At 41.6% G+C, this 13,648-nt stretch overlaps 1 long non-coding RNA gene across 24 annotated transcripts; it reads right to left on the reverse strand.

Annotated features, from left to right (window-relative positions):
* Positions 1 to 6,528: 6,528 nt before the first annotated feature.
* Positions 6,529 to 12,301, reverse strand: LOC123138388 (uncharacterized). Of its 24 annotated transcripts, none has more exons than XR_006469077.1 (8): positions 10,770 to 12,294; positions 10,446 to 10,529; positions 10,227 to 10,301; positions 10,025 to 10,154; positions 9,249 to 9,423; positions 7,134 to 9,051; positions 6,876 to 6,918; positions 6,529 to 6,795 (listed from the first exon to the last, which is right to left on the reverse strand). It is a non-coding gene; the product is annotated as an uncharacterized lncRNA (long non-coding RNA). The 24 variants fall into 24 exon arrangements; XR_006469065.1 differs by having other exon boundaries at positions 6,529 to 7,644; positions 7,725 to 7,771; positions 7,878 to 9,051; positions 10,770 to 12,293; XR_006469066.1 differs by having other exon boundaries at positions 6,529 to 6,918; positions 7,134 to 7,229; positions 7,878 to 9,051; positions 10,770 to 12,292.
* Positions 12,302 to 13,648: the final 1,347 nt, after the last annotated feature.

Raw genomic sequence — 13,648 nt, forward strand, 5'->3', positions numbered from 1 at the left:
AACTAGTCAAGGTTAGCATCACTAAAACAGTCTGCTATTCTTTCTCAACCCTCATCTATGCGCGTCTGAATTGCATATCCAGTTTTACTTATTCTAATGGTGATTTACGACGGTAGTTCCTTTGAAATTTCTTTTCATAGTTTGATCTGCCAAGTAGTTATGAAAAGCATTCGCAAAACTCAAAAAGGGGTTATGAAAAGAAAAGCGCCGACAAACATCATAATGATTCATTTAACTTTTAAGCATGTTGTATTGGGTTCCCAATCTAATGATATAGTTAACGGGGCTAATGTGCAAGTTGCCAATCCCGGTCCAAATGGAGACGAGTTGTTCAGAATTGCAAGATAATCTAAATTGAAAAGGAAAGTATTTAGAGATTAGGTTATCTTCTGATGAAATTATTAATAATTTGATTTTATTGGCAATTGCAGGAGAAATTTACACTAACACAAATGTAACTATATTTTTATTGCGTTGAAACGACACATTAATATGATATTACGTTGTATGTCTTTTTTTGCACATAAATTTTTTGGTTTATCAACTTCGCTTGGCCCCCCTATACCCAAATCCTGGCTCCGTCCCTGGATATATGGCTATATAATCTACTCTTGTATGACTAGATGGACGAGGATAATCGCGAATGATGAGTTACCAAAACTTGTGCTCATCTACGGACTAAAGAAAATGCAAGATTAGTCGTGGAAGTACTACGTAAATACATATAGTACATACGTGCGGTTCAAGCAGTTTAAGTAGTGTCTGTAGCGGCAGTACTCTTCTTCTAGACTTGTGGGATGTTGCATCGGGACTTCGGGAGTACCACGCTTTCTCGAAAATTATGAAAGACCGCATGATGCCATTTGCCTATAAAAAGCTCCTGCGATTTGCAGTAAAAATCAACTAGAACGTCGTGTCGTTGTATGCACGAACGCCCACCGGCAAAGGAGCATGTCGTTGTTGACATATAGGGATGCATTGTTCTTGCATCAGCACATTTATTACTAAAAGCATTTCTAGCAGACCCTTTAAAATCACAAACTGTAAAACTGAGATACGGATTGAAAAAAAATGCATTTTAAGGGTTTATTTTAGCTACAGCCGAACAGATACTGTAAAACTGGGATAAAGAGCCCCTTCATCCAGTCCGGCCGCTGCTGCCCCTTCCCCCAGCCGGCCACGCCCAACCCCTTCGGCCGTGCCCCGTCGCCCGTCGGCCGCGCCCCATCACCACGCCGGCCACGCCCCGTCGCCTCCGCCGTCCGCGCCTTGCTCTATTGCCAGCCGCGTCGGCCGAGCCGTGCCCCTTTGCCTGGCGCGCCGGGAGGATTCCGGCGGCCAGGCTGAGGTCATGGGAGGCCACGGCGATGTCGAGCTCGTCCAATTCGAACCGGCGGCGATCGATTGCGGCGTCTAGCAGCCTTTTCTGGTGTGCGGTGATGAATTCCGGCGAGTTTAGGACGGATTCACGCAAACTCCGCGGCAGCGTGTTTGCTCTGACGAGGTTTGACCAGTATACGGGCCCCCTAGATTCGGCCTTCCAACCTCCAAACATAAGGGTTTCGGGTGTGCATTTTCGGTGGCCCTTAAAAAATTTACAGGTTGGACCACTTTTACGGTTTCTGTCCTGGACATTTTTTCGATCAAAACTGTAAAACACAAAAATTATAAGGGTTTGACCACTTATACGGGGTCTGTTAGAGATGCTCTAAACCAACACCCCGCAAAAATAAAGAAGTTGGAAACCCCGCATTCTTTTACTAAATTAACATTGATTAGCTTATTTTCATTTATTTACTTTTTTGCGAATTATTTTTACTTTTATTTATTTACGTCTGCTTGCATCCCAATTGACAGGCGCCAAAACGGCTCACTTCATTGGAGGGTGAGGGGTCAGATCAACGTCCAACGAGAGATTGAAACCATTCTCTGCCACTGGGTCAACGGAGGTGGGCCAGATAAGCAATCGAGTAGCACTTTTCAAAAAAAATAATTAATTTTTCAAATTTTCCCTTTTTTGAATGTTCACAAGACATGCATCTAGAATCTGTAAAAAGTTTGAATCAAAATTCAAAATATAGATTGAGAAACACAGAAGAGAAATTCAAGATGAATAGTGTCATAAAAAGACTAAGCCAAAACAACACTATTCACATCTGGAGTTGTCCTTTTTGTTTCTTGGCGTGCATTTGAGTTTTGATTTAACATTTTTACATATTGTAGATACGTATCTTGTGAATATTCACACAAACAATCGAAACTTTTTGAAACATTTACAAAGAAAGTTTTGTTTTATTAAAAAAGTATTATTTCTTTCAATGTTGGACGTCTTCATCTCTTCTTTCTATTTTGCTTGTTCATTGCACTTTTTCGTATGTTTTGCATGTCAAATGGCATGTTTGATTTCAACAATTGTTGCAACCCTTGTTGTTCAAAAAAGGGATGGCGCTAACAATGCACATATCAAAGGCAACATAAAAGATGCATTGATCGAACATGGAAGCTATCTCTATCCAAATATATAGGTCCTCTGTGAATTTTGAGCCTAATCTTGACCATGGATTTAACTAGTAGAATAAGAGTTATATGCCACATAAGGTATGTCAATTGTTTAATATTTGATACAGGTTGCCAATGGTACACAGTTTATGTCATGTAACTCTACTTGTTAGTCAAACTTTTGGTCAAAATTAGGCTCAAAAAAATCGGGGTGGGGGGCGGGGGGGGGGGGGGGGGGGGGTGGCTTATATGTTTGTGTGGAGGAATTATGTTTTACTTGTTGGCTCGACATCAAAATCATGCATATCTTTGGACATATACGATGGCTATAGAAATGAAGGTTTTCTCAGATATACAAAAAATAAACCAGATAACTTGCAAAGTTCAATTAGGGGAAAAGAGTGCAAGATATAGTTGTGAAATAAAAATATACTAAAACATTGTGCCACTAACTTCCTACTAATTATGCATTTTTATAAGTAATTGCGTAGTCTCGGGCTTCTTTTAGATTTCCACGTTTACCTTGCATAGAATATTTTGGTATTGTTCGTACTACGCGACATACCAGGCTGTCAACTATACTATAGTGTTACAACACAATAGATAACCATGACCATTGTCCATGACTATTGTTATCAATAATTTTCACTAGAAGATAATATAATATGCTCACCACCGACCATAAAAAATACCGCACAGTTAATCTATCATCATTTGATAAACATGTTTTCTTACGCTTTATATCTTTCGCTTACTTGAGTTTCAACCTTCGGTACTCTTGTCGTATGCAATTGTCATGATGTAGCCTAGTTTTGCAACATATTAGATGACTGGGTTATTATTTCGTTGCAACTAGAAGATTATTATGCTCGTCACTTTTTACAATCCATCAAGCAAACATGTTCAATTTGGATTCAGTTTGTTTTTTATTTGGACACACTAATCCGATACTATACTCCTGTGTTACACCATATGAGATAAGCACACCTATCTGTTGTATTGTACTAAAAGATTACTAAGATGGTCATCAACAATGTCGTCTTCTTACATTAACTTTTTTTCATATCCCATTGATGGACATGCTCCTATGTTATGGTTTGCCCGTTTAGGCCTTTTGTGAGGAAACTTGAAATGATTTAACACTCCTGTATATAGGCTGCACTATTATTGTGACACATTGTCTACTTGGTCAATCAGCTTAGCATGTCTCCTTGAAAATATTCACATGGAAATGGAGAGTCTAGTCTAGGGATGTAATCGAGATGATTGTCAAAGTTTAAAGGGAGTCTACGAAGAGCTGATTGCCACCTTGTGGCAACGCTTAATTTGCATAGCTTCATAGACCGTCTGTCCTGAGAAACCATCGCAAGGAAGCATAATAACAAATGAATTTCTGGAAGGGTGCATACGAGCATTGATAAGCATGTACTAGACTGTGGTTGGGCCACGTGAAGACAGAGAAAAATAGCAACCTGGTCATATATATTGTGATTTGGTAACTTTGTGAAAAATCATGCAAATTATTTTCACAATATAGTAGTTGTTGCATTAAACCATACTTGCTCTCCTTTACTCCTTATAAAAGAAGATATGGGGAACAAGTTATACAAACTGGCCAAGTGGGGATCATACAAAGACCTCATGTGAGTTTTAAGCCGATACTGGTAGCGCATAGAATTTGTAGGCTTGAGAGGCATAGGAAACATAGCAATCACCATACTTCGATTTATTTTCAGTGAAAGATGTATGTGCCACTAGATAAGGCTTCTTAATCGGGATACAAAGCACTGCAAAAGCACATAACGTCATTTCTCTGATGTTAAGCTCAGACTTTGGTCGTCGTGCCATCATAGATTTTCTAACCAGTGTGTGTGCTCTAGCGACATGGAAACCTTCTATCCTCTGTGTGCTCGTTATTGTTTGAGGTGGTCTGGATTATTTGGGAGCACGTGATGGTGATTAAGGGGTTGAGTTGTGCATTGGGCCAGATGAACCATAGTGTGTTGTGAGGAACAACTGGCCCATGTATCATTGACTCAGCTCGCTAACATTTGTGCCGGCTATTTTACTTGATAGTCCATTTCAAAGTAGCCTTTGTTTCTTTCATTTCTGTGGTTTTTTTTTTGTCTTGTTCAATGTCTTTTACTTTAATACTTGGTAGCAATGACTGTTGTAGTGCTTCTGTTCAGAAAGTAAATGGCGCCTACAGCACATTGAAGCAAACTGACCAATGCATGATGCAATTTGGAAGCCACATTTTAATCCATTGGCTCAGCAAGCAATCAGCATCCAAAATCATGCATCATGACCATCTTCAGACAAGATCAATACAGTGCATGGCTAGTAAAAGTTGGTACACATGTGTAAAACTAATCTGCTGAGATAACTGGAAACACAAAAATCCTCACAGGTTTCAATTTAGTGAAAAGAGAGTACAAGATCGTATAGCACAAAAATACATGGAAATATTTTTTTATGCATTAATCTGCAAACTACTACTCCCTCCGTTCGGAATTACTTGTCTCGAAAGTGGATGTATCTAGAACTAAAATACGTCTAGATACATCCATTTCTGCGACAAGTAATTCCGAACGGAGGGAGTACTAGCTCCGTTCCAATTTAATTGACGTCCTAGCCTGCTAGCCTTTTTCTCCAAATACTTGATGCTGTGAGCCACTGGCACACATTTTCCCTATTTTTTCCCCTATAGTGCCCCTCCTCCACGACTCTAGCATCCCTGTGCTATACTAGCAGTATAACCAAGGGTAGAAAGGAGATTCCAGTCACCTCTTTAATCTGTCCTAAATTTCTCAATACGTCAACTATATTGGAATGGAGGGAGTATGAACTGCTAGTCTGCTATGAGTAGAGTCAAATCTTGACCCTCTGGTCGGTCATAACATTTACTACGAGAGCAGTGTGTTAGATAAGCGTGGCCATGATTGTCTCATTTTCCTATAACTTTTTTACGAATATATAACTATACTAGTCACTGGCCTCAAACTTACATTCTGTCCTCCCTTCTGAATCTGGTTCATGTCTCTTGCTTGCAGCCTCTGAAATCTAACATTCTTTGTGCTGTGAAACCTGATGCAGAGATTAATATAATCATTCCCTTTTCTGATAACTTTAAGAAACAAAAACACTTCTCTGACTCACCAGTGTCAGCAAGAGAAGTTCTAGCTAGAGAGACGAAATGCACCACAACCGCCACCGTCACAACTCACAAATGCAATCAACCGCAGCAGGAAGCGCGTGCCTTCGGTTGTTGGGTGCATATATGAAACAACCACCATCACCCCAAGAAACAACGAGCATGTTGCTTTGGCAGTGGGGGTGGACGCCAAGCATTTGCACATGAAACTCCGACACACAGGCGTTTACGGTTCTCATGGCGCCATGCCGCCCCATGGGCTCTCATTACTTTCTGCTTGCATTGGCCATGCCAATCTGTACTATGTTCTCTTATTTATTTGCATCCTAAAAATAACACAGAGCTTTTGATTGCCCCCTATAAGTTTGTGTATCATGACCAGGAGATCGATCAGAAATATAGCTATGATCCTAGCAGCTGGTTGTTCACAGTTCAGACAACCACCAGAGTGTTGTTATAATCGTGCTAATGCCATTGGTTTCAGGCTTACGGTGTCCACCCATGCATGTCATCAAATCTGCCCAAACTAAAAAAAAAAACTTGGACTGAACTATGATGATGTATGTAGTTCCTTGATAGAGTGATCAGTCTAGGTAAGAAACTCAATCTGACAAACTTAGGGGTATGGTTCCAGTACCATTAACTCCATGTGATTAGAAAACTAGCCCTTATCATCAGCTCAAGGTTCTTATATAGTTGTATTTTCCATAGGACGATTTCCTGGATTAAATATCTGCGCTGGACATCCAACACTCTACCAGAGTTCAGTCTCCAAGAAGCTGGTTGTTCATCCGGGAGTCTACCAAATTTAGTTGTTACTAGATGACCCGGTTGCGCCAATGGCGCAAGAAGCAAATTAGAAAGAATGTTAGTAGTGAGTAAGTAAAAGATGTAACTGGAAATATAATACAATGTGGATTGTATTACATCATGTATTAACCACAAATCATGAAATCAATACCAGAGAACCAAATAATGTCACCACCTCTGTACTAACAACCAACATTTTAGCATAAGGAGTATCACAGGAGTGTTTAATTGCACATCAAGAGTATCACAATTACAACTAAAGAGGCATTGTCCTCACTGCTGTCCCTGAGCCCTTCACAGAGTTTCAAGCCTCGCAACTTCTTCCTCCAGCTCTGCACATGACCCTCGGTTACGAACCTCATCCCTCAACTATGATTATTTCAAGATGAAATCAACATGCTATTTCTCTCACATGGAACATGTTTAGAATTTAGTCAGTCTCGCTAATCTTTCAGCTACAAAGGCAGAAAGAAAAATGGCATAATCAATAACTAAAAAAAAACTGGAACAATAATGCTTGTAACAATAATGGCTATATTTTTATCATCAAATTTCAACAATAGATATCTCTCCTCCTATATCCCTCAAAGAGCAAAAATAACAAAATGAACTTTGATGTACACAAACACATTCAAATAAGCAAATCAGAGCAAGGCAATATGCATCATACCTTCAGGATGCCAAGCGGTCGATTAGTAATGCTAAAATGAACCCATCAGCATACCTCCCACCTAATTTTATTGGCCCTATCTCTTCTTTCTCAAGTCTGCACTCGTTCAACCAGTAATCCAATTAGTTATACATGCACACAATAATCAATAGTTTCCCTTCTCCCTATTTCTAATTTGGAAAAATCACTATATTTTTCCCCTATTTGTAGTTTACACTGAAATCTGAAACCAGTGTGTGCAAGTATGTTTAAACACCCAGCCAAAAATCTGAGAAAAGCAAAATAAGAATTTGAATGCCCAAGGAAAATTAAACTTGCTCTCTCTCCCTATTCTCAGCCATACATGCACCAGACAACATATATATATATATATATATATATATATATAGAGAGAGAGAGAGAGAGAGAGCGAGAGACGATCAAATAATTTTATAGGTCCTCCTTGACTTGGCCGCTTCAAGCTGTGCTAGAATCCATGGGATGGCAGAACACCTTTTTTAGTACAAGCACACTGCAAGCCACCATCCACCCTTGCTTATTAATGAAATAAAATAAAGTATTCCAAGAACATGGATCAGTTATAAAAAGTACCGATATCATGTATGCATCGTTCTGATGCAGAGGCCGGGGATCTCCCCCTTTTCGAAAAAAAAGTATATAATACAAAAATAAATATTCTTTGGAAGGATATAGTCATAGATATATCAAATAGACATAGTATACGTTCCAATGATAATGTCATACCTGTAGAAGAGACATATCCTCAAGAAACGGTGCTCCAAATGAATATTGCCATATTTGTCCATAGTAAATAATCCATTACAGCAGAAATCAGAAGCCAACATCAGTGTGGTTCGCAATAAGAGGAGGCCATTCTGTTCATGCCTAGCAGTAGCACAACAGCGACATGAAGACAACCTACTTTACATGGCAAAAGATCCAAGTAAGAAGAAAATCTAATGTCATATATGGATACACTTGAGTTGTTATAAATACTTAGGAATTCAGGATGGCAAATTTAAGCAAGAAAAACACACTGGAGCTGTTATATTTACTTAGGAATTCAGATTATTGTGTTTCCTATAGAGGCCCTATAACCTGAATAAACGTAGCTGCACATAAGATCAAGTAAAAAAAAGCGTTAGTAAATTCATGAAAGGAAGATGTGAAGATAAAAGTCATGACAGAACTGTCCAGATTTTGTATCAGCCAGTCATATATACAGGACCAAGAAGACTGCACCCAAAGTTTGATATTTCAATCAGCTTAATTAATAATTATTTGGCACGCATCTTTGACACAGCACTGCCTTTAACTGTGTTCTGCGCCACAGAAAACACAAACTAAAATTGATAAAGTTGAGACAAATAAGGGTACATATATTGCATTAGTAAACAAATAACAATAGAATGTACTTTTATGTAGAATTAAAAGTGTGGAGAGAAAATAAATAAACCCGAGGGAAAACTATCTATTAGTCCTCATAAATCAAAACACAACATCTTCACGCTTTCTCAGTCAACAGTCTACTCAAATGTAATTAATATATAGCAGATCAATGACAAAAACACGTGCCAAAACATGCCGACCAAAATAAAGAGGTAGAAAGCCTATTTTAAATCCATGACTGGTTACAAAGTTGCATCAACCTACTACATTAAATATATAATGGCAGTTCTGGATGTTGCTTAACATGGAGCATAGTTTGATGGTGCAGTGCAACCTCATAAACTCTGCATACAACAACCTGTAAAGAAATATGAACCAAAATAAAGTGTCATTGCTTCAAATGATATAACATACCAGAACGCCATTTCTTCATATCCCATCTCTCGAACAGAGGCATGCCGAATCCTTCCAGTAAGAGGTTGCCAGTGCGTACATCAAGCCATTGGCGAAAAGAACCGGAGAGATCAACCTGCAAAAATAATTGCAATTCTTTTACAGCAACGAATCTTGTGCAAGCAAATGACGTGAAGGGAACAAAAGATAAGCAATCTACATGGTTAATGAGCAGTTAATGAGCAAAGGTGCTCCAGGGCAGAAGGAACTACACACAAACTCATGGAGAAGCAACCTGAAATTAGTAAAACAAAGTGGCAGCTAGAAACTAACCTGAACTAATAAGAACATGCCATGGTAAAGCATGAGAAACAAATACGGCGCATTTTTTTAGTGATGTAGGGTCACGGCCTTGTTGGCGAGGTCCGCAACTCCTTCTCCGGTCCTCTCTGCTCTCCTCTGCCTCATCTCATAACTACTTCTACCAATTGTTGATTGGGCTCGGTTGCTGTCAAAATCAAGACAATTGCATTCAAGCACAACGCAGTAACTTATTCAAGAAGGAACAACAAGCTATAGACCATGAATTAACTCTGTAACAACTATAGGGAAACTAAATCTAGCTTAGACTGACTATGTGTATTGACACCAATATTTCCATCAGTTAACCGGATTAACAATTCATAATGAATACATTACTCAACACTGGTATACCCAAACCCCAATCAGATGAGTCAGAGAACTATTGAAAAAGAATACCATCTCTAAAGAAGAATGCAATTCTAAAAATGCTTGGAGATTCTTGTTAGTCTTAATAAACACCTTTTTTCTCAAAGAATTATATAAGAACACGCTTCACTTCAGATCCAAGACATGATGTACTTTCTCCAAATGGTGCTAGCTAACAACACCTTCATACTCTAGAAAGAACCCAAGAGAAATAAGCTCAATGCACCACCCAGGTAAACCAGAATGGAAACCACAATATACATTTTCTATGTATCACATATAAAGAAACCATCATGATTGCACAGATAACAGCCCCTGATTAATGTGAATATGAGAGAGAAATGGGAGCAGAGTGGGCTGGAAGTACAAAGAAAACTAACCTTAGGTAAGTTGCTCACTAATGATGCAGAATCTAGAGGTACACACTGATGATGCAGAACCTGGAGGACACCTGGTCATATGCACTCCGTCAGTATCTACCTCCTCCATAGGTGAAGACCTGATTTTACTCTGAATCAAAGAGCAGCCCCTTGAAGATAGGAAAATGTAAGCAATTAATTGTCAGATTATGAATTACCTCACCTTTGCTCTATTGCTAGTCAACCAAATTGACTCCGGTGTGCTGCCGCAAATGTGGTGCTATGCCCAAGGAAAAAGCTACAGAGAAGGAAGAAGAAACCAGTGAAGAAGGGATCTAAGTTTTCTGCTGAGTATAGGAAAATCTATGGAGAATCATTGTTATAAGCAAAATAAAATCAACAAGACATGAATAGGAAAGAAGAGGATGGAAGAAGAACAAACCTCAATGACATGAACGGAGCAGAGGAAGCAAACTCGTTGCCTCGGACTTGAGGGCGACGTGAGGAGGCAGGGGAGGAGGAACCGCTGGCGAGCAGGAGGGATGGAAAGAGGGAAGAGGACGAATCAGAGAGAGAATGAAAGGGACGGCGTCCTTCCCTGCCTCGTACCCTCCCCAGATCGGGGCCCGAAGCAGCCGCTCCTGCCTCCGCCTTCTCGCCCCTAGCCAGCGCGGCGTGAGGGGCGGCGACCCGGCGAGCCCGGAGAGAGAGAGAGAGAGAGAGAGAGAGAGAGAGAGAGAGAGAGAGAGAGAGAGAGAGAGAGTACCTGAGAGAGAGAGAGAGCGCGCACACACGGAGCAGCCGCAGCTCGGCGTCGAGGAGGCACAGAGACGGCCGGCCCCCCACCTCCCTTCCTCCTCTCCCGATCCAGGAGCGGATCGAGCCGCCACCAACCGCCAGGTCACGCCCGACCTCGCCGGCGCAGGCCGACAGCAGCCGGTGACCCTCTCCTGTCTGCTGCCTCACCTCCCTCTCCTCTTTCCTCTCACTTTCTTCATCGCGGGCGGGGGGCGGCGGCGGCGGCGCATGAGGAACGAGGGTCGCGGGGTGGGCTAGGTCTGCTGCCCGCTCACCTTTTATCACGCGACGAGCGTGGTGCGGTGGTTTTTTCGCTCGCGTGGTGCGCTGCACCCCCACGCGCGGCGCGGTGCGGTGGGCTTTTTCCCTCGCGTGGTACCGTGCGCTTGATGCCTTCGTTGTGACTATCACTCTAGCAGCTTTTATATGTTAGATGTCGAAGGCGTGTGCTACATGTGACCAGCAAACAAAGCTCCTTTTCCACAGCCGATGGATGAGCTACTATCCACTGTTATTTATCTAAATAGTTCGTTTCATGTTGCTTACGGTTCAGCCAGTTACCAGTGCGCTGTTATAGGCTTATAGCCATTGATGCCAGGCCAAACTAAGAAAACTTATGAAGGCTGTGACGGAGGATACTGCCATCTTTTGCTACTAGAGGACTCTTTTGTACTCCCTCCGTTCCAAAATAGATGACCCAACTTTGTACTAGTACAAAGTTAGTACAAAATTGAGTCATCTATTTTGGAACGGAGGGAGTAGCTTCCAAGTTGCTATGTAATATAACTTTTTCCACTATATCTGAAACTAACCGAGCCTATCACTATGTTGCGAAACTATGATTTGACTAATGCTATGTAAGACCTATAGCTATCAGGGGGGGCTTGGTAAGAAAACACCGACAAGAGCAAGCCCTCCACAGGAAATGAGGGCGAGCACGGCTCCAACAAGAGCAAGCTCTCCACATGAGTTGAGAGGCCTGGGCGTTCGGTTAGACCGAACCGATCGGTTCGGTGCCTCGGTCTATTTTAAATTTCGGTTTCTTGATTTTCCTGACCGAACGGTCCTACAAGAAATCAACAACCGAGCGTTCGGGTCACCGATAATACGGTTCGGTCTCCGGGTACAACCGAACGGATCCGAAATTGGTGGGAAGTAAGAAATCGGGTGGGCAAAATACCATGAATGGCAAAACAGGAATCAAAGAAACATCATACCATGAATTGGCTGAGAGGATGTGGGAGATACGGTAATGGTAAGAGCAAAAAAATGCCGCAGAATATCGCTGGAAGCGGGCCGCCGACCGTGAAGAAGTGATTGCCGCGACCGAGTGGGAGCTCGATGGAAGTCGTCAGCCACCGCCGCGCTGGAGACATGAACGCCTCCAGCCGCCGCCGCCGCGTAGGACCCATGGGCACAGCCGCACAGCCGGCCATCGCTAAGATTGCTCGAGGTGAGAAAATGGAGGCGGCGCAGTGCGTGCCTGTATTCAGATAAGGTTGCGTGTGTGGTGAGAAAGGGCTGGGAAAACAGATTCGTTAACGTGGATGGGCTGTTGGGCTTCGTTGGCTGGGCTTTCATACAATACTACTTCGGTTAATTCGGGGATTCGGTCAGCACAGTCCAATGACCGAATCTACCGAAGTAATTTCGGTTTCTCGCGTTCCCTAACCGATCGAACGACCGAAGCTTCGGTCCTCGGGTTTTTCGGCTTCGGTCTCGGTTTTTTCGGCTCCGGTCTTCGGTTCTCGGTCTTTATGCCCACCCAAAGTGGGCACATCTGCGCCGAGTTCATGCAGGCCAAGTATCCCCTTAAAGTGGAGAAAGTACATGTGTGTCATCAGGTGCGGGGTGCTCCGCCGCGAGCACAGTGTAGGCCAAGACCAAAGCTGACAATGGCACGGAGAATATCAGAGGGGAGCATCTGCTGCAGCATAAGAGAGAGACTCATTCTCAAGTTCGAACGGTCCCAGGGGGTACACTTCTTTAAGTTTGACCAAGTGTACCCCATATACATCAGATGGAGTGGACCATCATGCTTGTTTCCTTAAGTGTATCAGCAACAACAGTTTCAGACAAATTCGTTTTAGCCCAAATAGCACAGGAAACTGAACATAAGTTTTCAAGTCACCAAAACCCCCCAAAAATTGAAGTCATCAATCCCCGGATGACACACTGTTCGAAATTTGGCTCCAGAAGTTGAACAGGGGGCCAAAGAAAACACAACCCAACTAAAATTTCCTTGATAGCCCATTTCTAAGTAGCCATTATTTCTTTTATTTCTGTGGTTTTCTTGTCTTGTTCAATGTCTTCTCCTTCCCCTTTTGTCTTTTAGAGCATGATTGGTTTTGTGCCAATATTTGGAGTAAATGGCACTAGCGGTCCGAGAACTTGCGCTGCGGGTGCACTTAAGTCACGGTATTTGCAAATCAGAAAAACCCGTCATAGAACTTGCATTGCGGGTGCAGATAGGTCACATATGCCATTTGAACCGGCCAACTACCCTATTTTCGAGAAAAACCCGTCATAGAACTTGCATTACGGGTGCAAATAGGTCACATTTCAAATTTTTCGTTCCTGGACATTTTTTTAAAGTCATGAATCACAAATATTTTTAATAAATATTTTTTAATTTATCGTTCGAGAACATTTTTTTAAAGTGGCGAATCACAAAAGAAAATTAAATGTTCGCGAATCACAACTATTTTTCAAATTTATCATTCATGAAATTTTTTTAAAGTTGTGAACAAATAGTTTTCAACTTAGTCGTTCATAAAGGTTTTCAAATTTATTGTTCGCAAATATTTTTCAAATTTTTCTTTTGTGGACATTTATTAAAAGTCAGGA

Source organism: Triticum aestivum, chromosome 6B, assembly GCF_018294505.1.
Source record: "Triticum aestivum cultivar Chinese Spring chromosome 6B, IWGSC CS RefSeq v2.1, whole genome shotgun sequence".
NCBI lineage: Eukaryota > Viridiplantae > Streptophyta > Magnoliopsida > Poales > Poaceae > Triticum > Triticum aestivum.